Source organism: Anopheles funestus, unplaced genomic scaffold (assembly GCF_943734845.2).
Source record: "Anopheles funestus unplaced genomic scaffold, idAnoFuneDA-416_04 scaffold_12_ctg1, whole genome shotgun sequence".
Lineage (NCBI taxonomy): Eukaryota > Metazoa > Arthropoda > Insecta > Diptera > Culicidae > Anopheles > Anopheles funestus.
Window position 1 is genome coordinate 263,326 of NW_026045352.1, and position 21,773 is coordinate 285,098.

Genomic DNA, 21,773 nt, shown 5'->3' on the forward strand with positions numbered 1-21,773 from the left:
GGTGTCTTGGCTAAGGTGTCTTGGCTAAGGTGTCTTGACTAAGGTGTCTTGGCTAAGGTGTCTTGGCTAAGGTGTCTTGGCTAAGGTGTCTTGGCTAAGGTGTCTTGGCTAAGGTGTCTTGGATAAGGTGTCTTGGCTAAGGTGTCTTGGCTAATGTGTCTTGGATAAGGTGTCTTGGCTAAGGTGTCTTGGCTAAGGTGTCTTGGCTAATGTGTCTTGGCTAATGTGTCTTGGCTAATGTGTCTTGGCTAAGGTGTCTTGGCTAAGGTGTCTTGGCTAATGTGTTTTGGCTAAGGTGTCTTGGCTAATGTGTCTTGGCTAAGGTGTCTTGGCTAAGGTGTCTTGGCTAATGTCTCTTGGCTAAGGTGTCTTGGCTAAGGTGTCTTGGCTAATGTGTCTTGGCTAAGGTGTCTTGGCTAAGGTGTGTTGGCTAAGGTGTCTTGGCTAAGGTGTCTTGGCTAAGGTGTCTTGGCTAAGGTGTCTTGGCTAAGGTGTCTTGGCTAATGTGTCTTGGCTAAGGTGTCTTGGCTAATGTGTCTTGGCTAATGTGTCTTGGCTAAGGTGTCTTGGCTAAGGTGTCTTGGCTAATGTGTCTTGGCTAAGGTGTCTTGGCTAAGGTGTCTTGGCTAATGTGTCTTGGCTAAGGTGTCTTGGCTAAGGTGTCTTGGCTAATGTGTCTTGGCTAAGGTGTCTTGGCTAAGGTGTCTTGGCTAAGGTGTCTTGGCTAATGTGTCTTGGCTAAGGTGTCTTGGCTAAGGTGTCTTGGCTAATGTGTCTTGGCTAAGGTGTCTTGGCTAAGGTGTCTTCGCTAAGGTGTCTTGGCTAAGGTGTCTTGGCTAATGTGTCTTGGCTAAGGTGTCTTGTCTAAGGTGTCTTGGCTAATGTGTCTTGGCTAAGGTGTCTTGGCTAATGTGTCTTGGCTAAGTTGTCTTGGCTAAGGTGTCTTGGCTAAGGTGTCTTGGCTAATGTGTCTTGGCTAAGGTGTCTTGGCTAATGTGTCTTGGCTAAGGTGTCTTGGCTAAGGTGTCTTGGCTAATGTGTCTTGGATAAGGTGTCTTGGCTAAGGTGTCTTGGCTAAGGTGTCTTTAATAAGGTGTCTTGGCTAAGGTGTCTTGGCTGAGGTGTCTTGGCTAAGGTGTCTTGGCTAATGTGTCTTGGCTAAGGTGTCTTGGCTAATGTGTCTTGGCTAATGTGTCTTGGCTAAGGTGTCTTGGCTAAGGTGTCTTGGCTAATGTGTCTTGGCTAAGGTGTCTTGGCTAAGGTGTCTTGGCTAAGGTGTCTTGGCTAAGGTGTCTTGGCTAATGTGTCTTGGCTAAGGTGTCTTGGCTAAGGTGTCTTGGCTAAGGTGTCTTGGCTAATGTGTCTTGGCTAAGGTGTCTTGGCTAAGGTGTCTTGGCTAATGTGTCTTGGCTAAGGTGTCTTCGCTAATGTGTCTTGGCTAAGGTGTCTTAGCTAATGTGTCTTGGCTAAGGTGTCTTGGCTAAGGTGTCTTGGCTAATGTGTCTTGGCTAAGGTGTCTTGGCTAATGTGTCTTGGCTAAGGTGTCTTGGCTAATGTGTCTTGGCTAATGTGTCTAGGCTAAGGTGTCTTGGCTAAGGTGTCTTGGCTAAGGTGTCTTGGCTAAGGTGTCTTGGCTAATGTGTCTTGGCTAAGGTGTCTTGGCTAATGTGTCTTGGCTAAGGTGTCTTGGCTAAGGTGTCTTGGCTAATGTGTCTTGGCTAATGTGTCTTGGCTAAGGTGTCTTGGCTAAGGTGTCTTGGCTAAGGTGTCTTGGCTAATGTGTCTTGGCTAAGTTGTCTAGGCTAATGTGTCTTGGCTAAGGTGTCTTGGCTAATGTGTCTTGGCTAATGTGTCTTGGCTAAGGTGTCTTGGCTAAGGTGTCTTGGCTAAGGTGTCTTGGCTAATGTGTCTTGGCTAAGGTGTCTTGGCTAATGTGTCTTGGCTAAGGTGTCTTGGCTAAGGTGTCTTGGCTAATGTGTCTTGGCAAATGTGTCTTGGCTAAGGTGTCTTGGCTAATGTGTTTTGGCTAAGGTGTCTTGGCTAATGTGTCTTGGCTAAGGTGTCTTGGCTAATGTGTCTTGGCTAATGTGTCTTGGCTAAGGTGTCTTGGCTAAGGTGTCTTGGCTAATGTGTCTTGGCTAAGGTGTCTTGGCTAAGGTGTCTTGGCTAATGTGTCTTGGCTAAGGTGTCTTGGCTAATGTGTCTTGGCTAATGTGTCTTGGCTAATGTGTCTTGGCTAATGTGTCTTGGCTAAGGTGTCTTGGCTAAGGTGTCTTGGCTAAGGTGTCTTGGCTAATGTGTCTTGGCTAAGGTGTCTTGGCTAATGTGTCTTGGCTAAGGTGTCTTGGCTAAGGTGTCTTGGATAATGTGTCTTGGCTAAGGTGTCTTGGCTAAGGTGTCTTGGCTAATGTGTCTTGGCTAAGGTGTCTTGGCTAAGGTGTCTTGGCTAAGGTGTCTTGGCTAATGTGTCTTGGCTAATGTGTCTTGGCTAAGGTGTCTTGGCTAATGTGTCTTGGCTAAGGTGTCTTGGCTAATGTGTCTTGGCTAAGGTGTCTTGGCTAATGTGTCTTGGCTAATGTGTCTTGGCTAAGGTGTCTTGGCTAATGTGTCTTGGCTAATGTGTCTTGGCTAATGTGTCTTGGCTAAGGTGTCTTGGCTAATGTGTCTTGGCTAAGGTGTCTTGGCTAATGTGTCTTGGCTAAGGTGTCTTGGCTAATGTGTCTTGGCTAAGGTGTCTTGGCTAAGGTGTCTTGGCTAAGGTGTCTTGGCTAAGGTGTTTTGGCTAAGGTGTCTTGCCTAAGGTGTCGTTTCTAAAGTGTCTCGGCTAATGTGTCTTGGCTAAGGTGTCTTGTCTAAGGTGTCTTGGCTAATGTGTCTTGGCTAAGGTGTCTTGGCTAATGTGTCTTGGCTAATGTGTCTTGGCTAAGGTGTCTTGGCTAAGGTGTCTTGGCTAAAGTGTCTCGGCTAATGTTTCTTGGCTAATGTGTCTTGGCTAAGGTGTCTTGGCTAAGGTGTCTTGGCTAAGGTGTCTTGGCTAAGGTGTCTTGGCTAAGGTGTCTTGGCTAAGGTGTCTTGGCTAATGTGTCTTGGCTAAGGTGTCTTGGCTAATGTGTCTTGGCTAAAGTGTCTTGGCTAAGGTGTCTTGGCTAAGGTGTCGTGGCTAAAGTGTCTCGGCTAATGTGTCTTGGCTAAGGTGTCTTGGCTAATGTGTCTTGGCTAAGGTGTCTTGGCTAAGGTGTCTTGGCTAAGGTGTCTTGGCTAATGTGTCTCGGCTAAGGTGTCTTGGCTAATGTGTCTTGGCTAATGTGTCTTGGCTAATGTGTCTTGGCTAATGTGTCTTGGCTAATGTGTCTTGGCTAATGTGTCTTGGCTAATGTGTCTTGGCTAATGTTTCTTGGCTAATGTGTCTTGGCTAATGTGTCTTGGCTAAGGTGTCTTGGCTAAGGTGTCTTGGCTAATGTTTCTTGGCTAATGTGTCTTGGCTAATGTGTCTTGGCTAATGTGTCTTGGCTAAGGTGTCTTGGCTAAGGTGTCGTTTCTAAAGTGTCTCGGCGAATGTGTCTTGGCTAAGGTGTCTTGTCTAAGGTGTCTTGGCTAATGTGTCTTGGCTAAGGTGTCTTGGCTAATGTGTCTTGGCTAAAGTGTCTTGGCTAAGGTGTCTTGGCTAAGGTGTCGTGGCTAAAGTGTCTCGGCTAATGTGTCTTGGCTAAGGTGTCTTGGCTAATGTGTCTTGGCTAAGGTGTCTTGGCTAAGGTGTCTTGGCTAATGTGTCTTGGCTAATGTGTCTCGGCTAAGGTGTCTTGGCTAAGGTGTGTTGGCTAAGGTGTCTTGGCTAATGTGTCTTGGCTAATGTGTCTTGGCTAATGTGTCTTGGCTAAGGTGTCTTGGCTAAGGTGTCGTTTCTAAAGTGTCTCGGCTAATGTGTCTTGGCTAAGGTGTCTTGTCTAAGGTGTCTTGGCTAATGTGTCTTGGCTAAGGTGTCTTGGCTAATGTGTCTTGGCTAAAGTGTCTTGGCTAAGGTGTCTTGGCTAAGGTGTCGTGGCTAAAGTGTCTCGGCTAATGTGTCTTGGCTAAGGTGTCTTGGCTAATGTGTCTTGGCTAAGGTGTCTTGGCTAAGGTGTCTTGGCTAATGTGTCTTGGCTAATGTGTCTTGGCTAAGGTGTCTTGGCTAAGGTGTCTTGGCTAATGTTTCTTGGCTAATGTGTCTTGGCTAATGTGTCTTGGCTAATGTGTCTTGGCTAAGGTGTCTTGGCTAAGGTGTCGTTTCTAAAGTGTCTCGGCTAATGTGTCTTGGCTAAGGTGTCTTGTCTAAGGTGTCTTGGCTAATGTGTCTTGGCTAAGGTGTCTTGGCTAATGTGTCTTGGCTAAAGTGTCTTGGCTAAGGTGTCTTGGCTAAGGTGTCGTGGCTAAAGTGTCTCGGCTAATGTGTCTTGGCTAAGGTGTCTTGGCTAATGTGTCTTGGCTAAGGTGTCTTGGCTAAGGTGTCTTGGCTAATGTGTCTTGGCTAAAGTGTCTTGGCTAAGGTGTCTTGGCTAATGTGTCTCGGCTAAGGTGTCTTGGCTAAGGTGTCTTGGCTAAGGTGTCTTGGCTAATGTGTCTTGGCTAAAGTGTCTTGGCTAAGGTGTCTTGGCTAATGTGTCTCGGCTAAGGTGTCTTGGCTAAGGTGTCTTGGCTAATGTGTCTTGGCTAATGTGTCTTGGCTAATGTGTCTTGGCTAATGTGTCTTGGCTAATGTGTCTTGGCTAATGTGTCTTGGCTAAGGTGTCTTGGCTAATGTTTCTTGGCTAATGTGTCTTGGCTAATGTGTCTTGGCTAAGGTGTCTTGGCTAATGTGTCTTGGCTAAAGTGTCTTGGCTAAGGTGTCTTGGCTAAGGTGTCGTGGCTAAAGTGTCTCGGCTAATGTGTCTTGGCTAAGGTGTCTTGGCTAATGTGTCTTGGCTAAGGTGTCTTGGCTAAGGTGTCTTCGCTAAGGTGTCTTGGCTAATGTGTCTTGGCTAAGGTGTCTTGGCTAAGGTGTGTTGGCTAAGGTGTCTTGGCTAATGTGTCTTGGCTAAGGTGTCTTGGCTAAGGTGTCTTGGCTAAGGTGTCTTGGCTAAGGTGTCTTGGCTAAGGTGTCTTGGCTAATGTGTCTTGGCTAAAGTGTCTTGGCTAAGGTGTCTTGGCTAATGTGTCTCGGCTAAGGTGTCTTGGCTAAGGTGTCTTGGCTAATGTGTCTTGGCTAATGTGTCTTGGCTAATGTGTCTTGGCTAATGTGTCTTGGCTAATGTGTCTTGGCTAATGTGTCTTGGCTAAGGTGTCTTGGCTAATGTTTCTTGGCTAATGTGTCTTGGCTAATGTGTCTTGGCTAATGTGTCTTGGCTAAGGTGTCTTGGCTAATGTGTCTTGGCTAAGGTGTCTTGTCTAAGGTGTCTTGGCTAATGTGTCTTGGCTAAGGTGTCTTGGCTAATGTGTCTTGGCTAAAGTGTCTTGGCTAAGGTGTCTTGGCTAAGGTGTCGTGGCTAAAGTGTCTCGGCTAATGTGTCTTGGCTAAGGTGTCTTGGCTAATGTGTCTTGGCTAAGGTGTCATAGCTAAGGTGTCTTGGCTAAGGTGTCTTGGCTAATGTGTCTTGGCTAAGGTGTCTTGGCTAAGGTGTCTTGGCTAAGGTGTCTTGGCTAATGTGTCTTGGCTAAAGTGTCTTGGCTAAGGTGTCTTGGCTAAGGTGTCTTGGCTAAGGTGTCTTGGCTAAGGTGTCTTGGCTAATGTGTCTTGGCTAAAGTGTCTTGGCTAAGGTGTCTTGGCTAATGTGTCTCGGCTAAGGTGTCTTGGCTAAGGTGTCTTGGCTAATGTGTCTTGGCTAATGTGTCTTGGCTAATGTGTCTCGGCTAATGCGTCTTGGCTAAGGTGTCTTGGCTAAGGTGTCTTGGCTAATGTGTCTTGGCTAAGGTGTCTTGGCTAAGGTGTCTTGGCTAAGGTGTCTTGGCTAATGTGTCTTGGCTAATGTGTCTCGGCTAATGTGTCTTGGCATAGGTGTCTTGGCTAAGGTGTCTTGGCTAAGGTGTCTTGGCTAAGGTGTCTTGGCTAAGGTGTCTTGGCTAAAGTGTCTTGGCTAAGGTGTCTTGGCTAAGGTGTCGTGGCTAAAGTGTCTCGGCTAATGTGTCTTGGCTAAGGTGTCTTGGCTAATGTGTCTTGGCTAAGGTGTCTTGGCTAAGGTGTCTTGGCTAATGTGTCTTGGCTAAAGTGTCTTGGCTAAGGTGTCTTGGCTAATGTGTCTCGGCTAAGGTGTCTTGGCTAAGGTGTCTTGGCTAATGTGTCTTGGCTAATGTGTCTTGGCTAATGTGTCTTGGCTAATGTGTCTTGGCTAAGGTGTCTTGGCTAAGGTGTCTTGGCTAAGGTGTCTTGGCTAATGTGTCTTGGCTAAGGTGTCTTGGCTAAGGTGTCTTGTCTAAGGTGTCTTGGCTAATGTATCTTGGCTAAGGTGTCTTGGCTAAGGTGTCTTGGCTAATGTGTCTTGGCTAAAGTGTCTTGGCTAATGTGTCTCGGCTAAAGTGTCTTGGCTAAGGTGTCTTGGCTAAGGTGTCTTGGCTAAGGTGTCTTGGCTAAGGTGTCTTGGCTAAGGTGTCTTGGCTAATGTGTCTCGGCTAATGTGTCTTGGCTAAGGTGTCTTGGCTAATGTGTCTCGGCTAAGGTGTCTTGGCTAATGTGTCTCGGCTAAGGTGTCTTGGCTAAGGTGTCTTGGCTAAGGTGTCTTGGCTAAGGTGTCTTGGCTAAGGTGTCTTGGCTAAGGTGTCTTGGCTAAGGTGTCTTGGCTAAGGTGTCTTGGCTAAAGTGTCTTGGCTAAGGTGTCTTAACTAAGGTGTCTTGGCTAATGTGTCTCGGCTAAGGTGTCTTGGCTAATGTGTCTTGGCTAAGGTGTTTTGGCTAATGTGTCTCGGCTAAGGTGTCTTGGCTAAGGTGTCTTGGCTAAGGTGTCTTGGCTAATGTGTCTTGGCTAAGGTGTCTTGGCTAATGTGTCTCGGCTAAGGTGTCTTGGCTAAGGTGTCTTGGCTAATGTGTCTTGGCTAAAGTGTCTTGGCTAAGGTGTCTTGGCTAAGGTGTCTTGGCTACTGCGTCTCGGCTAATGTGTCTTGGCTAAGGTGTCTTGGCTAAGGTGTCTTGGCTAATGTGTCTTGGCTAAGGTGTCTTGGCTAAGGTGTCTTGGCTAATGTGTCTTGGCTAAAGTGTCTTGGCTAATGTGTCTCGGCTAAAGTATCTTGGCTAAGGTGTCTTGGCTAAGGTGTCTTGGCTAATGTGTCTTGGCTAAGGTGTCTTGGCTAAGGTGTCTTGGCTAATGTGTCTTGGATCAGGTGTCTTGGCTAAGGTGTCCTGGCTAAGGTGTCTTGGCTAAGGTGTCTTGGCTAAGGTGTCTTGGCTAAGGTGTCTTGGCTAATGTGTCTTGGCTAAGGTGTCTTGGCTAATGTGTCTTGGCCAAGGTGTCTTGGCTAAGAAGTCTTGGCTAATGTGTCTTGGCTAAGGTGTCTTGGCTAAGGTGTCTTGGCTAAGGTGTCTTGGCTAATGTGTCTCGGCTAATGTGACTTGGCTAAGGTGTCTTGGCTAAGGTGTCTTGGCTAAAGTGTCTTGGCTAATGTGTCTCGGCTAAGGTGTCTTGGCTAATGTGTCTTGGCTAAGGTGTCTCGGCTAAGGTGTTTTGGCTAATGTGTCTTGGCTAATGTGTCTTGGCTAAGGTGTCTTGGCTAATGTGTCTTGGCTAAAGTGTCTTGGCTAAGGTGTCTTGGCTAAGGTGTCTTGGCTAATGTGTCTTGGCTAAGGTGTCTTGGCTAAGGTGTCTTGGCTAATGTGTTTTGGCTAATGTGTCTTGGCTAAAGTGTCTTGGCTTAGGTGTCTTGGCTAATGTGTCTCGGCTAAGGTGTCTTGGCTAAGGTGTCTTGGCTAATGTGTCTCGGCTAATGTGTCTTGGCTAAGGTGTCTTGGCTAAGGTGTCTTGGCTAAGGTGTCTTGGCTAAGGTGTCTTGGCTAATGTGTCTTGGCTAATGTGTCTTGGCTAATGTGTCTTGGCTAAGGTGTCTTGGCTAAGGTGTCTTGTCTAAGGTGTCTTGGCTAATGTGTCTTGGCTAAGGTGTCTTGGCTAAGGTGTCTTGGCTAATGTGTCTTGGCTAAAGTGTCTTGGCTAATGTGTCTCGGCTAAAGTGTCTTGGCTAAGGTGTCTTGGCTAAGGTGTCTTGGCTAAGGTGTCTTGGCTAAGGTGTCTTGGCTAAGGTGTCTTGGCTAATGTGTCTCGGCTAATGTGTCTTGGCTAAGGTGTCTTGGCTAATGTGTCTCGGCTAAGGTGTCTTGGCTAATGTGTCTCGGCTAAGGTGTCTTGGCTAAGGTGTCTTGGCTAAGGTGTCTTGGCTAAGGTGTCTTGGCTAAGGTGTCTTGGCTAAGGTGTCTTGGCTAAGGTGTCTTGGCTAAGGTGTCTTGGCTAAGGTGTCTTGGCTAAGGTGTCTTGGCTAAAGTGTCTTGGCTAAGGTGTCTTAACTAAGGTGTCTTGGCTAATGTGTCTCGGCTAAGGTGTCTTGGCTAATGTGTCTTGGCTAAGGTGTCTTGGCTAATGTGTCTTGGCTAAGGTGTCTTGGCTTAGGTGTCTTGGCTAAGGTGTCTTGGCTAATGTGTCTTGGCTAAGGTGTCTTGGCTAATGTGTCTCGGCTAAGGTGTCTTGGCTAAGGTGTCTTGGCTAATGTGTCTTGGCTAAAGTGTCTTGGCTAAGGTGTCTTGGCTAATGTGTCTCGGCTAAGGTGTCTTGGCTAAGGAGTCTTGGCTAAGGTGTCTTGGCTAAGGTGTCTTGGCTAATGTGTCTTGGCTAATGTGTCTTGGCTAAGGTGTCTTGGCTAATGTGTCTCGGCTAATGTGTCTTGGCTAATGTGTCTTGGCTAAGGTGTCTTGGCTAAGGTGTCTTGGCTAAGGTGTCTTGGCTAAGGTGTCTTGGCTAAGGTGTCTTGGCTAAGGTGTCTTGGCTAAGGTGTCTTGGCTAAGGTGTCTTGGCTAAGGTGTCTCGGCTAAGGTGTCTTGGCTATTGTGTCTCGGCTAAGGTGTCTTGGCTATTGTGTCTTGGCTAAGGTGTCTTGGTTAAGGTGTCTTGGCAAAGGTGTCTTGGCTAAGGTGTCTTGGCTAATGTGTCTTGGCTAATGTGTCTTGGCTAAGGTGTCTTGGCTAAGGTGTCTTGGCTAAGGTGTCTCGGCTAAGGTGTCTTGGCTAAGGTGTCTCGGCTAAGGTGTCTTGGCTAATGTGTCTCGGCTAAGGTGTCTTGGCTAAGGTGTCTTGGCTAATGTGTCTTGGCTAAGGTGTCTTGGCTAATGTGTCTTGGCTAAGGTGTCTTGGCTAAGGTGTCTTGGCTAAGGTGTCTTGGCTAAGGTGTCTTGGCTAAGGTGTCTTGGCTACTGCGTCTCAGCTAATGTGTCTTGGCTAAGGTGTCTTGACTAAGGTGTCTTGGCTAATGTGTCTTGGCTAAGGTGTCTTGGCTAAGGTGTCTTGGCTAATGTGTCTTGGCTAAAGTGTCTTGGCTAATGTGTCTCGGCTAAAGTATCTTGGCTAAGGTGTCTTGGCTAAGGTGTCTTGGCTAATGTGTCTTGGCTAAGGTGTCTTGGCTAAGGTGTCTTGGCTAATGTGTCTTGGATCAGGTGTCTTGGCTAAGGTGTCTTGGCTAAGGTGTCTTGGCTAAGGTGTCTTGGCTAAGGTGTCTTGGCTAAGGTGTCTTGGCTAACGTGTCTTGGCTAATGTGTCTTGGCTAAGGTGTCTTGGCTTAGGTGTCTTGGCTAAGGTGTCTTGGCTAATGTGTCTCGGCTAAGGTGTCTCGGCTAAGGTGTCTTGGCGAATGTGTCTCGGCTAAGGTGTCTTGGCTAATGTGTCTTGGCTAAGGTGTCTTGGCTAATGTGTCTTGGCTAATGTGTCTTGGCTAAGGTGTCTTGGCTAAGGTGTCTTGGCTAAGGTGTCTTGGCTAAGGTGTCTTGGCTAAGGTGTCTTGGCTAAGGTGTCTTGGCTAATGTGTCTTGGCTAATGTGTCTTGGCTAAGGTGTCTTGGCTAATGTGTCTTGGCTAATGTGTCTTGGCTAAGGTGTCTTGGCTAAGGTGTCTTGGCTAAGGTGTCTTGGCTAAGGTGTCTTGGCTAAGGTGTCTTGGCTAAGGTGTCTTGGCTAATGTGTCTTGGCTAAGGTGTCGTGGCTAATGTGTCTTGGCCAAGGTGTCTTGGCTAAGAAGTCTTGGCTAATGTGTCTTGGCTAATGTGTCTTGGCTAAGGTGTCTTGGCTAAGGTGTCTTGGCTAATGTGTCTCGGCTAATGCGACTTGGCTAAGGTGTCTTGGCTAAGGTGTCTTGGCTAAAGTGTCTTGGCTAATGTGTCTCGGCTAAGGTGTCTTGGCTAAGGTGTCTTGGCTAAGGTGTCTTGGCTAATGTGTCTTGGCTAAGGTGTCTTGGCTATGGTGTCTTGGCTAAGGTGTCTTGGCTAAGGTGTCTTGGCTAAGGTGTCTTGGCTAAGGTGTCTTGGCTAAGGTGTCTTGACTAAGGTGTCTTGGCTAAGGTGTCTTGGCTAATGTGTCTTGGCTAATGTGTCTTGGCTAATGTGTCTTGGCTAATGTGTCTTGGCTAAGGTGTCTTGGCTAAGGTGTCGTGGCTAAAGTGTCTCGGCTTATGTGTCTTGGCTAAGGTGTCTTGGCTAATGTGTCTTGGCTAAGGTGTCTTGGCTAAGGTGTCTTGACTAAGGTGTCTTGGCTAAGGTGTCTTGGCTAAAGTGTCTTGGCTAAGGTGTCTTGGCTAATGTGGCTCGGCTAAGGTGTCTTGGCTAAGGTGTCTTGGCTAATGTGTCTTGGCTAATGTGTCTTGGCTAATGTGTCTTGGCTAATGTGTCTTGGCTAAGGTGTCGTGGCTAAAGTGTCTCGGCTAATGTGTCTTGGCTAAGGTGTCTTGGCTAATGTGTCTTGGCTAAGGTGTCTTGGCTAAGGTGTCTTGGCTAAGGTGTCTTGGCTAATGTGTCTTGGCTAAAGTGTCTTGGCTAAGGTGTCTTGACTAATGTGTCTCGTCTAAGGTGTCTTGGCTAAGGTGTCTTGGCTGGGACGAGTGAGTGACAGTCGGTGCAAGCAGACGTGTAGTGTTTTGCGATCCGTGGTTTTATATAAATAAGTTGGTGAAAAGTCGCGTTGGTCGTGATAAATTCGACACAAGTGCAAAGTTCAAAGTGCTAAGTGAACATTGTTGTGGAGTGTGCGAGTTTGCACCCCCCTTTTTGAAGCGAAAGGAAGGAAATTAAAAACTGCATTCGCGGCCGTGCATCTTCGGCGTCAGGTCGCTTCGGCGACAGGCAGCCTGCTGCATCTTTCGTGTAAAGTGCTTTGGTATCGAGGGACAGACTAGTGTGCTGAAACCTAGTGCTCGTGGGTGGCTTGCGTTTTGTTTACTAACAAAAACGGTGCGTCGCTAGCAACAAAGTGTTTGGTACGGTGCTTGGTACGAATCAGTATTTTTGCGCGGCGCGTCCTTTGTGTCGATCGAAAATAGTATTCGTGAGGGCAGCAGGCGTCCCCACGCACATTGAAGTAAAACGTGTCTCCACGCACATAAGTACATGTGCGTCCCTGGTTTAGTGCGACGTTGCGTACACTGATCCTGACTACGTGCTGTTCGAACGTGAGTGTGAGCCTGCGTGAGTGATCGTATAGTGCGTCAGATGGTGTTCAGCGGTGAGTGCTGTGCTTAAGGCTCATTTACACGAGCGAAACGCAGCATTTTTTAAAATGAGTGAACACGAAGGAAGTCACCCAAACGCATTGGGTACTGCACTGAGCGTTTTCTTCGGCCGTAGCAGTAAAACTGTGCGTTCTCCGCCCAGTGGAAATTCCCAGTCGGTAGAAGAAGGGAAGAAGGACAGTGAAGGACAGGGAGCAGGTGAGCATACTGCAATCGAATGTTGCGATTTAGCTCAGGAAGCGCAGGCGGAAAAAGATCCTGCAGGTATTGCTGGCGGAAAAAAGCTTGTGCAGATGCAAATATTTCCGAGGCAGGAGAGCGCCGAAGCATTGACCAAAAGCAGGCTTCAAGAAGCGCTTGACACGGCGCGTGAGTTGCACCTGTACACTAAGGATCGCAACAATGTCCATGCGCCGATAAAGAGGATGTCGGTGAAAATATTGAATGCTCTTAGCAACGTGGAACGTGAGCTTGCTACCTTGAAGCTGCGAGCAAAAAGAGCGGAAAAGGCACTAAGCTATGCTGAAGCAACCCGCGATTCATCGGCTACTCCTGTTATCCCTCTGGCAGGCCCCTCGAAACGTGGGAGAAACCAGAGAACACCGGAGGCCGATGTAGAAGGACAAAAGAAGCAGAAGAGCAATGTTACGGAGAAGAAAATGCCGACCTCAGCCGATGAAAGCAGCGAGTCTCAGTGGAATACTGTTGTAAGGAGAAAACAGCAGAGACCAACACCCGCAGAAGAAAAACATGCTGCTTGGACTTATCCTCCAGCGAAACCGCAAGTGCGTCCGAAAACAGAAGCCATAGTGATCGGGCTTAACGAAAAAGATTCCTACGCGGATATCTTACGGCGTGTTAAGACAGACCCAAAGCTACAGACGCTGGGTAAACAGGTCTCGAAGATCAGGCGCACGCGAGAAGGAAATATGATCTTCGAGCTGAAAAAGGACGAAACGGCCTGTGGGATGAATTACAAGGATCTCCTACAGGAGTCTGTGGGAGAAGCGGGGAAAGTAACAGTACGTGGCAACGAGGCGACAATTGAATGTCGTGATATAGATGAAGTCACAGCAGCAGAGACAGTTGAACTCGCTTTGCGAAGTCGGTTCGAACTAGGAAATGCCACCGTGGAAATAAAGATGAAACCGGCGTTTAATGGAACGCAGACGGCGTACATAAAAATGCCGTTAAAGCAAGCGTTGATTGTAGCAGAAGCCAGAGAGGTAGAGGTTGATTGGTCAATCTGTCGCGTCCGCATTTTGCCCCAGACCAGAAGGTGTTATCGTTGTTGGGAGTTCGACCATGTCCTACGTGACTGTAAGGGCCCAGACAGAAGAGAGCACTGTCTACGCTGCGGTGAAAAAGGGCATCAAGCGCGAACCTGCGTCAAACCAGCAGTGTGTCTCGTGTGCCCCCCGGGAAGCAATGCACACCAAGTCGGAGGAACCCGTTGCCACGCAGCTCGGAAAGCATGGAAGTAGTCCAAGTGAACCTTAACCATTGCGAGGCTGCACAGGATCTTCTGTGGCAGGTGATAATGGAAGAAAAAGGCGATGTGGCCATTATATCAGAACCCTATCGTGCACCAGGTAACACCAACAACTGGGTCATGGATAAAACTGAGATGGCTGCAATCTGGGCTGTGGGACCTTTTCCCATTCAAACAGTAGTATCCTGCGGCTTCGAGGGGTTCGTCATCGCCCTGATCAATGGAGTCTATTTCTGCAGCTGCTACGCTCCCCCCAGGTGGGAGCTAAACAAATTCAACGATATGTTAGACAGCCTAGTGGAACAGCTCGAGGGTCGAAGCCCAGTAGTTATAGCTGGAGACTTCAATGCCTGGGCGGTTGAATGGGGAAGTAGACGGACGAACACCAGAGGAGACGCGGTGCTAGAAAGCCTTGCTCGACTAGATGTTGTTTTGGGAAACGTAGGTTCTACTCCCACGTTTAGTAGAAATGATAGGACTTCGATTATAGACATCACGTTCTGTAGCCCAATCCTAGCGCGACATCTGAACTGGAGAGTGAGCGAAGCGTACACTCTCAGCGACCATCGAGTTGTCCGATACGCTGCCATCAGAAGGAGCATGCCAACGACAGTGTATACTAACGGCACCCTAGGTTGGAAAATTCAGTTTTTCGACGAGGAGCTGTTCAAGAAGGCGTTAGCCTTTGGTGGCTTCGCAGATGCGCGCAGCGTGCACGAACTAGCAGCTGGGTTGACTGATGCTTGCGATGCGACAATGCCGAGGAGAAAAGCCTCCAGCTGTAAGCGAAACCCTGCCTATTGGTGGAACGCTTCTATCGCGACACTACGGGCCAGGTGCATAGCAGTACGCCGGAAATTACAGCGGGAGAGACGTATTGGAAACCGAGATCAACTGCGAGCAGCATACGTCACGGCCAGGTCTGATCTGAAGAGAGCAATTAAAGACAGTAAGAGGAGATGCTTCCTGGAGCTTAGTGCTGAAATTGCTCGGAAGCCCTGGGGTTTTGCCTACAAGACAGTGATGCAGAAGGTGAAAACTCGCCAAGAGCCTGTGGAACGATGTCCCATGAGACTTAAAAGGATCATTGGGAATTTGTTCCCCACTCATGACGCTCCAGAACTGTACACTACCTTCAGAACTTCAGAAAAAGAGATTGAGCCAATAACTGAAGACGAAATTCTACGGATTGCCGACCGTCTTAAACCTGGGAAAGCACCTGGCCCGGATGGCATTCCAAACGAAGCAGTCAAAGTAGCCATGAGAGCTTTCCCGAAAGTGTTCCAGATTGTACTCCAGGACACACTGAAGTCAGGCCAATTCCCGTCGACGTGGAAACAGCAGAAGCTGGTGCTAATACCAAAACCAGGAAAGCAGCCGGGCGACCCATCAGCTCTAAGGCCTTTGGGGCTCACAGATTCCCTGGCTAAGGTACAGGAAATTCCAATTCTGGATCGCCTGACAGTGCACACGGAAGGTCCGCTTGGACTTTCTAAGCGGCAGTTTGGATTTCGGAAGAAGCGCTCAACAGTCGACGCAATGTTGGCAGTGCTGGAGACGGGATATGCTGCGTTTCGGAGAAAAAGGTCCGGTGCACGTTACTGCGCGTTGATTACAATCGATGTAAAAAACGCCTTTAACAGTGCTAGCTGGGAGGCAATTGCTGCTGCGTTGGAGCGCATGGAGGTTCCCCCGTACTTGTGCAGGCTCTTGAGTAATTATCTTCAAGGACGGGTGCTACAATATGACACGGAGGAAGGAGTCCGGACAACCTCGATTACGGCAGGCGTCCCACAGGGATCAGTTTTAGGACCCACTCTGTGGAACGTCATGTATGACGGGGTGCTGACTCTCGCACTGCCACCAGGAGCTCAATTGATCGGGTTTGCAGATGACATCGCCCTTACAATAACCGGCGAAACGATTGAGGAGATCGAGATGCTGGCAACGGACGCAGTCAACAGGATTGATAGGTGGATGAGAGGAGTAAAGCTGCAAATTGAGCACGCGAAGACGAAGTTTATAGTCATCAGCAGCCACAGGGAAGTACAGAAAGCTACGATATTGGTTGGCTCGCACCACATTGAGTCTACCAGATATCTAAAATATCTCGGAGTCATAATCGACGATCGGCTGAACTTCAAGCAGCACCTCTTAGAAGTGTGCGGGAAGGCTATGAAGACCGCAAATATGATGGCAACATTCATGCCAAATATAGGTGGACCAAGCAGCAACATTAGGCGCCTACACGCTAATGTAGCTACGTCCGTAGTGAGGTACGGAGCCCCTGCGTGGGCGCACATCATGTCGGCGAAGCAGAACCGGAAAGCTGTGGATAAGGTACACAGACGATTGGTCATGCGTGTTACCAGTGCGTATCGTACCATATCGTATGATGCGGTATGCGTTATTGCGGGAATCATGCCGCTCTACATCACCCTTGAAGAAGACGCGAAGAACTTCCGCAACGCACGCTCGGGGGAACCTCTTGCTGATGGAGCAGTTAAGTCGGAGTCAAAGAGGAAATGGCAGGTGGCTTGGAGCAACTCGGCGAAAGGGAGATGGACCTATTCCTTGATCCCCGACGTTGAAACGTGGCTGGGAAGGAAACATGGCGAAGTGAACTTCTTCGTCACACAATTTCTCTCCGGTCATGGCTGTTTCAGGAACTACCTGCATAGATTCCGACATGCCGCTTCACCACGATGCCCAGCATGCGGGGACGTAGATGAGACAGCTGAACACGTTTTGTTCTACTGTCCCAGATTCGCTGAGGAGCACCGGCAATTGAGCGACAAGTGCGGAACGGCAGTGAACGCGTCGAACATCCTGCAAGTGATGTTGCAGAGTGCAGATCTGTGGAAGGCAGCTGAAACGGCGATGCGATCGATTCTGGTGAAACTGCAGAAACAGTGGCGACAAGATCAACGGTTTGGTCTCGCATGAGTGTGTGCTGTGCTGTGTATGTGATGTCCAGTGTTGTGTTGTGTTGTGAAAAAATAAAAAAAAAAAACAAACAAAAGTGTTGCTTGTTGCTAGCGCGTATCATAAGACAGACTTAGTGCCACAGCACTGCCTCTCCCATGAAGTAATACCGCGAGGTGATTCCGTGGGAGGGTGCACAGGGTTCAAGGAGAGTTTTTTACTGGGTAAAAATCCCATGTCCCCCATTGTGGGTGTCTTTCGAAGATTTTAAACTCCTTGTAAAAAAAAAAAAAAAAAAAGGTGTCTTGGCTAAGGTGTCTCGGCTAATGTGTCTTGGCTAAGGTGTCTTAGCTAAGGTGTCTTGGCTAATGTGTTTTGGCTAAGGTGTCTTGGCTAATGTGTCTTGGCTAAGGTGTCTTGGCTAAGGTGTCTTGGCTAAGGTGTCTTGGCTAAGGTGTCTTGGCTAAGGTGTCTTGGCTAATGTGTCTTGGCTAATGTGTCTTGGCTAATGTGTCTTGGCTAAGGTGTCTTGACCAAGGTGTCTTGGCTAATGTGTCTCGGCTAATGTGTCTTGGCTAATGTGTCTTGGCTAATGTGTCTTGGCTAAGGTGTCTTGGCTAAGGTGTCTTGGCTAAGATGTCTTGGCTAAGGTGTCTTGGCTAATGTGTCTTGGCTAAGGTGTCTTGGCTAAGGTGTCTTGGCTAATGTGTCTCGGCTAAGGTGTCTTGGCTAATGTGTCTTGGCTAATGTGTCTTGGCTAAGGTGTCTTGGCTAAGGTGTCTTGACCAAGGTGTCTTGGCTAATGTGTCTCGGCTAATGTGTCTTGGCTAATGTGTCTTGGCTAAGGTGTCTTGGCTAGGGTGTCTTGGCTAAGGTGTCTTTGCTAAGGTGTCTTGGCTAAGGTGTCTTGGCTAATGTGTCTTGGCTAAGGTGTCTTGGCTAAGGTGTCTTGGCTAAGGTGTCTTGGCTAATGTGTCTCGGCTAAGGTGTCTTGGCTAATGTGTCTTGGCTAAGGTGTCTTGGCTAATGTGTCTTGGCTAAGGTGTCTTGGCTAAGGTGTCTTGGCTAAGGTGTCTTGGCTAAGGTGTCTTGGCTAATGTGTCTCGGCTAAGGTGTCTTGGCTTATGTGTCTTGGCTAAGGTGTCTTGGCTAATGTGTCTTGGCTAATGTGTCTTGGCTAAGGTGTCTTGGCTAATGTGTCTTGGCTAATGTGTCTTGGCTAAGGTGTCTTGGCTAAGGTGTCTTGGCTAAGGTGTCTTGGCTAAGGTGTCTTGGCTAATGTGTCTTGGCTAATGTGTTTTGGCTAAGGTGTCTTGGCTAATGTGTCTTGGCTAAGGTGTCTTGGCTAAGGTGTCTTGGCTAAGGTGTCTTGGCTAATGTGTCTTGGCTAATGTGTCTTGGCTAATGTGTCTTGGCTAAGGTGTCTTGGCTAAGGTGTCGTGGCTAAAGTGTCTCGGCTAATGTGTCTTGGCTAAGGTGTCTTGGCTAAAGTGTCTTGGCTAAGGTGTCTTGGCTAAGGTGTCTTGGCTAAGGTGTCTCGGCTAAGGTGTCTTGGCTAAAGTGTCTTGGCTAATGTGTCTTGGCTAAGGTGTCTTGGCTAAGGTGTCTTGGCTAAGGTGTCTTGGCTAAGGTGTCTTGGCTAAGGTGTCTTGGCTAAGGTGTCTTGGCTAATGTGTCTTGGCTAAGGTGTCTTTTCTAAGGTGTCTTGGCTAAGGTGTCTTGGCTAAGGTGTCTTGGCTAAGGTGTCTTGGCTAATGTGTCTCGGCTAAGGTGTCTTTGCTAAGGTGTCTTGGCTAATGTGTCTTGGCTAAAGTGTCTTGGCTAAGGTGTCTTGGCTAATGTGCCTCGGCTAAGGTGTCTTGGCTAATGTGTTTTAGCTAAGGTGTCTTGGCTAATGTGTCTTGGCTAATGTGTCTTGGCTTATGTGTCTTGGCTAAGGTGTCTTGGCTAAGGTGTCTTGGCTAAGGTGTCTTGGCTAATGTGTCTTGGCTAAGGTGTCTTGGCTAATGTGTCTCGGCTAAGGTGTCTTGGCTAAGGTGTCTTGGCTAATGTGTCTTGGCTAAGGTGTCTTGGCTAAGGTGTCTTGGCTAAGGTGTCTTGGCTAAGGTGTCTTGGCTAATGTGTCTCGGCTAAGGTGTCTTGGCTAAGGTGTCTTGGCTAATGTGTCTTGGCTAAAGTGTCTTGGCTAAGGTGTCTTGGCTAATGTGCCTCGGCTAAGGTGTCTTGGCTAATGTGTTTTAGCTAAGGTGTCTTGGCTAATGTGTCTTGGCTAATGTGTCTTGGCTTATGTGTCTTGGCTAAGGTGTCTTGGCTAAGGTGTCTTGGCTAAGGTGTCTTGGCTAATGTGTCTTGGCTAAGGTGTCTTGGCTAATGTGTCTCGGCTAAGGTGTCTTGGCTAAGGTGTCTTGGCTAATGTGTCTTGGCTAAGGTGTCTTGGCTAAGGTGTCTTGGCTAAGGTGTCTTGGCTAATGTGTCTCGGCTAAGGTGTCTTGGCTAAGGTGTCTTGGCTAAGGTGTCTTGGCTAATGTGTCTTGGCTAAGGTGTCTTGGCTAATGTGTCTTGGCTAAGGTGTCTTGGCTAAGGTGTCTTGGCTAAGGTGTCTTGGCTAAGGTGTCTTGGCTAAGGTGTCTTGGCTAAGGTGTCTTGGCTAAGGTGTCTTGGCTAATGTGTCTTGGCTAAGGTGTCTTTTCTAAGGTGTCTTGGCTAAGGTGTCTTGGCTAAGGTGTCTTGGCTAAGGTGTCTTGGCTAATGTGTCTCGGCTAAGGTGTCTTGGCTAAGGTGTCTTGGCTAATGTGTCTTGGCTAAAGTGTCTTGGCTAAGGTGTCTTGGCTAATGTGCCTCGGCTAAGGTGTCTTGGCTAATGTGTCTTGGCTAATGTGTCTTGGCTAAGGTGTCTTGGCTAAGGTGTCTTGGCTAAGGTGTCTTGGCTAAGGTGTCTTGGCTAATGTGTCTTGGCTAATGTGTTTTGGCTAAGGTGTCTTGGCTAATGTGTCTTGGCTAAGGTGTCTTGGCTAAGGTGTCTTGGCTAAGGTGTCTTGGCTAATGTGTCTTGGCTAATGTGTCTTGGCTAATGTGTCTTGGCTAAGGTGTCTTGGCTAAGGTGTCGTGGCTAAAGTGTCTCGGCTAATGTGTCTTGGCTAAGGTGTCTTGGCTAAAGTGTCTTGGCTAAGGTGTCTTGGCTAAGGTGTCTTGGCTAAGGTGTCTTGGCTAAGGTGTCTTGGCTAAGGTGTCTTGGCTAAGGTGTCTTGGCTAATGTGTCTTGGCTAAGGTGTCTTGGCTAATGTGTTTTGGCTAAGGTGTCTTGGCTAATGGGTCTTGGCTAAGGTGTCTTGGCTAAGGTGTCTTGGCTAAGGTGTCTTGGCTAAGGTGTCTTGGCTAATGTGTCTCGGCTAAGGTGTCTTGGCTAAGGTGTCTTGGCTAATGTGTCTTGGCTAATGTGTCTTGGCTAAGGTGTCTTGGCTAAGGTGTCTTGGCTAATGTGTTTTAGCTAAGGTGTCTTGGCTAATGTGTCTTGGCTAATGTGTCTTGGCTTATGTGTCTTGGCTAAGGTGTCTTGGCTAAGGTGTCTTGGCTAAGGTGTCTTGGCTAATGTGTCTTGGCTAAGGTGTCTTGGCTAATGTGTCTCGGCTAAGGTGTCTTGGCTAATGTGTCTTGGCTAATGTGTCTTGGCTAAAGTGTCTTGGCTAAGGTGTCTTGGCTAATGTGTCTCGGCTAAGGTGTCTTGGCTAAGGTGTCTTGGCTAATGTGTCTTGGCTAAGGTGTCTTGGCTAAGGTGTCTTGGCTAATGTGTCTTGGCTAAAGTGTCTTGGCTTAGGTGTTTTGGCTAATGTGTCTCGGCTAAGGTGTCTTGGCTAAGGTGTCTTGGCTAATGTGTCTTGGCTAAAGTGTCTTGGCTAAGGTGTCTTGGCTAAGGTGTCTTGGCTAATGTGTCTTGGCTAAGGTGTCTTGGCTAAGGTGTCTTGGCTAATGTGTCTTGGCTAATGTGTCTTGGCTAAAGTGTCTTGGCTTAGGTGTCTTGGCTAATGTGTCTCGGCTAAGGTGTCTTGGCTAAGGTGTTTTGGCTAATGTGTCTCGGCTAATGTGTCTTGGCTAAGGTGTCTTGGCTAAGGTGTCTTGGCTAATGTGTCTTGGCTAAGGTGTCTTGGCTAAGGTGTCTTGGCTAAGGTGTCTTGGCTAAGGTGTCTTGGCTAAGGTGTCTTGGCTAAGGTGTCTTGGCTAAGGTGTCTTGGCTAAGGTGTCTTGGCTAATGTGTCTCGGCTAAGGTGTCTTGGCTAAGGTGTCTTGGCTAAGGTGTCTTGGCTAAGGTGTCTTGGCTAAGGTGTCTTGGCTAAGGTGTCTTGGCTAATGTGTCTTGGCTAAGGTGTCTTGGCTAATGTGTCTTGGCTAATGTGTCTCGGCTAAGGTGTCTTGGCTAAGGTGTCTTGGCTAATGTGTCTTGGCTAAAGTGTCTTGGCTAAGGTGTCTTGGCTAAGGTGTCTTGGCTAAGGTGTTTTGGCTAATGTGTCTCGGCTAAGGTGTCTTGGCTAATGTGTCTTGGCTAAGGTGTCTTCGCTAAGGTGTCTTGGCTAATGTGTCTCGGCTAATGTGTCTTGGCTAAAGTGTCTTGGCTAAGGTGTCTAGGCTAAGGTGTCTTGGCTAATGTGTTTTGGCTAAGGTGTCTTGGCTTAGGTGTCTTGGCTAAGGTGTCTTGGCTAAGGTGTCTTGGCTAAGGTGTCTTGGCTAATGTGTCTTGGCTAAGGTGTCTTGGCTAAGGTGTCTTGGCTAATGTGTCTTGGCTAAGGTGTCTTGGCTAAGGTGTCTTGGCTAATGTGTCTCGGCTAAGGTGTCTTGGCTAAGGTGTCTTGGCTAATGTGTCTTGGCTAAGGTGTCTTGGCTAAGGTGTCTTGGCTAATGTGTCTTGGCTAAAGTGTCTTGGCTTAGGTGTTTTGGCTAATGTGTCTCGGCTAAGGTGTCTTGGCTAATGTGTCTTGGCTAATGTGTCTTGGCTAAAGTGTCTTGGCTAAGGTGTCTTGGCTAAGGTGTCTTGGCTAATGTGTCTTGGCTAAGGTGTCTTGGCTAAGGTGTCTTGGCTAATGTGTTTTGGCTAATGTGTCTTGGCTAAAGTGTCTTGGCTTAGGTGTCTTGGCTAATGTGTCTCGGCTAAGGTGTCTTGGCTAAGGTGTTTTGGCTAATGTGTCTCGGCTAATGTGTCTTGGCTAAGGTGTCTTGGCTAAGGTGTCTTGGCTAATGTGTCTTGGCTAAGGTGTCTTGGCTAAGGTGTCTTGGCTAAGGTGTCTTGGCTAAGGTGTCTTGGCTAAGGTGTCTTGGCTAAGGTGTCTTGGCTAATGTGTCTCGGCTAAGGTGTCTTGGCTAAGGTGTCTTGGCTAAGGTGTCTTGGCTAAGGTGTCTTGGCTAAGGTGTCTTGGCTAATGTGTTTTGGCTAATGTGTCTTGGCTAAAGTGTCTTGGCTAATGTGTCTTGGCTAATGTGTCTCGGCTAAGGTGTCTTGGCTAAGGTGTTTTGGCTAATGTGTCTCGGCTAATGTGTCTTGGCTAAGGTGTCTTGGCTAAGGTGTCTTGGCTAATGTGTCTTGGCTAAGGTGTCTTGGCTAAGGTGTCTTGGCTAAGGTGTCTTGGCTAAGGTGTCTTGGCTAAGGTGTCTTGGCTAAGGTGTCTTGGCTAATGT

General features: G+C 48.1%; 1 long non-coding RNA gene across 1 annotated transcript in view; it reads left to right on the forward strand.

Annotated features, from left to right (window-relative positions):
* The first annotated feature begins 19,422 nt into the window (after window positions 1-19,422).
* LOC125774480 (uncharacterized) overlaps window positions 19,423-21,773 on the forward strand; it is a 79,957-nt gene continuing 77,606 nt past the window's right edge. The window contains exon 1 of the long non-coding RNA XR_007420956.1: window positions 19,423-20,749. This is a non-coding gene — a long non-coding RNA (uncharacterized LOC125774480). The remainder of the gene's footprint in view (window positions 20,750-21,773) is intronic.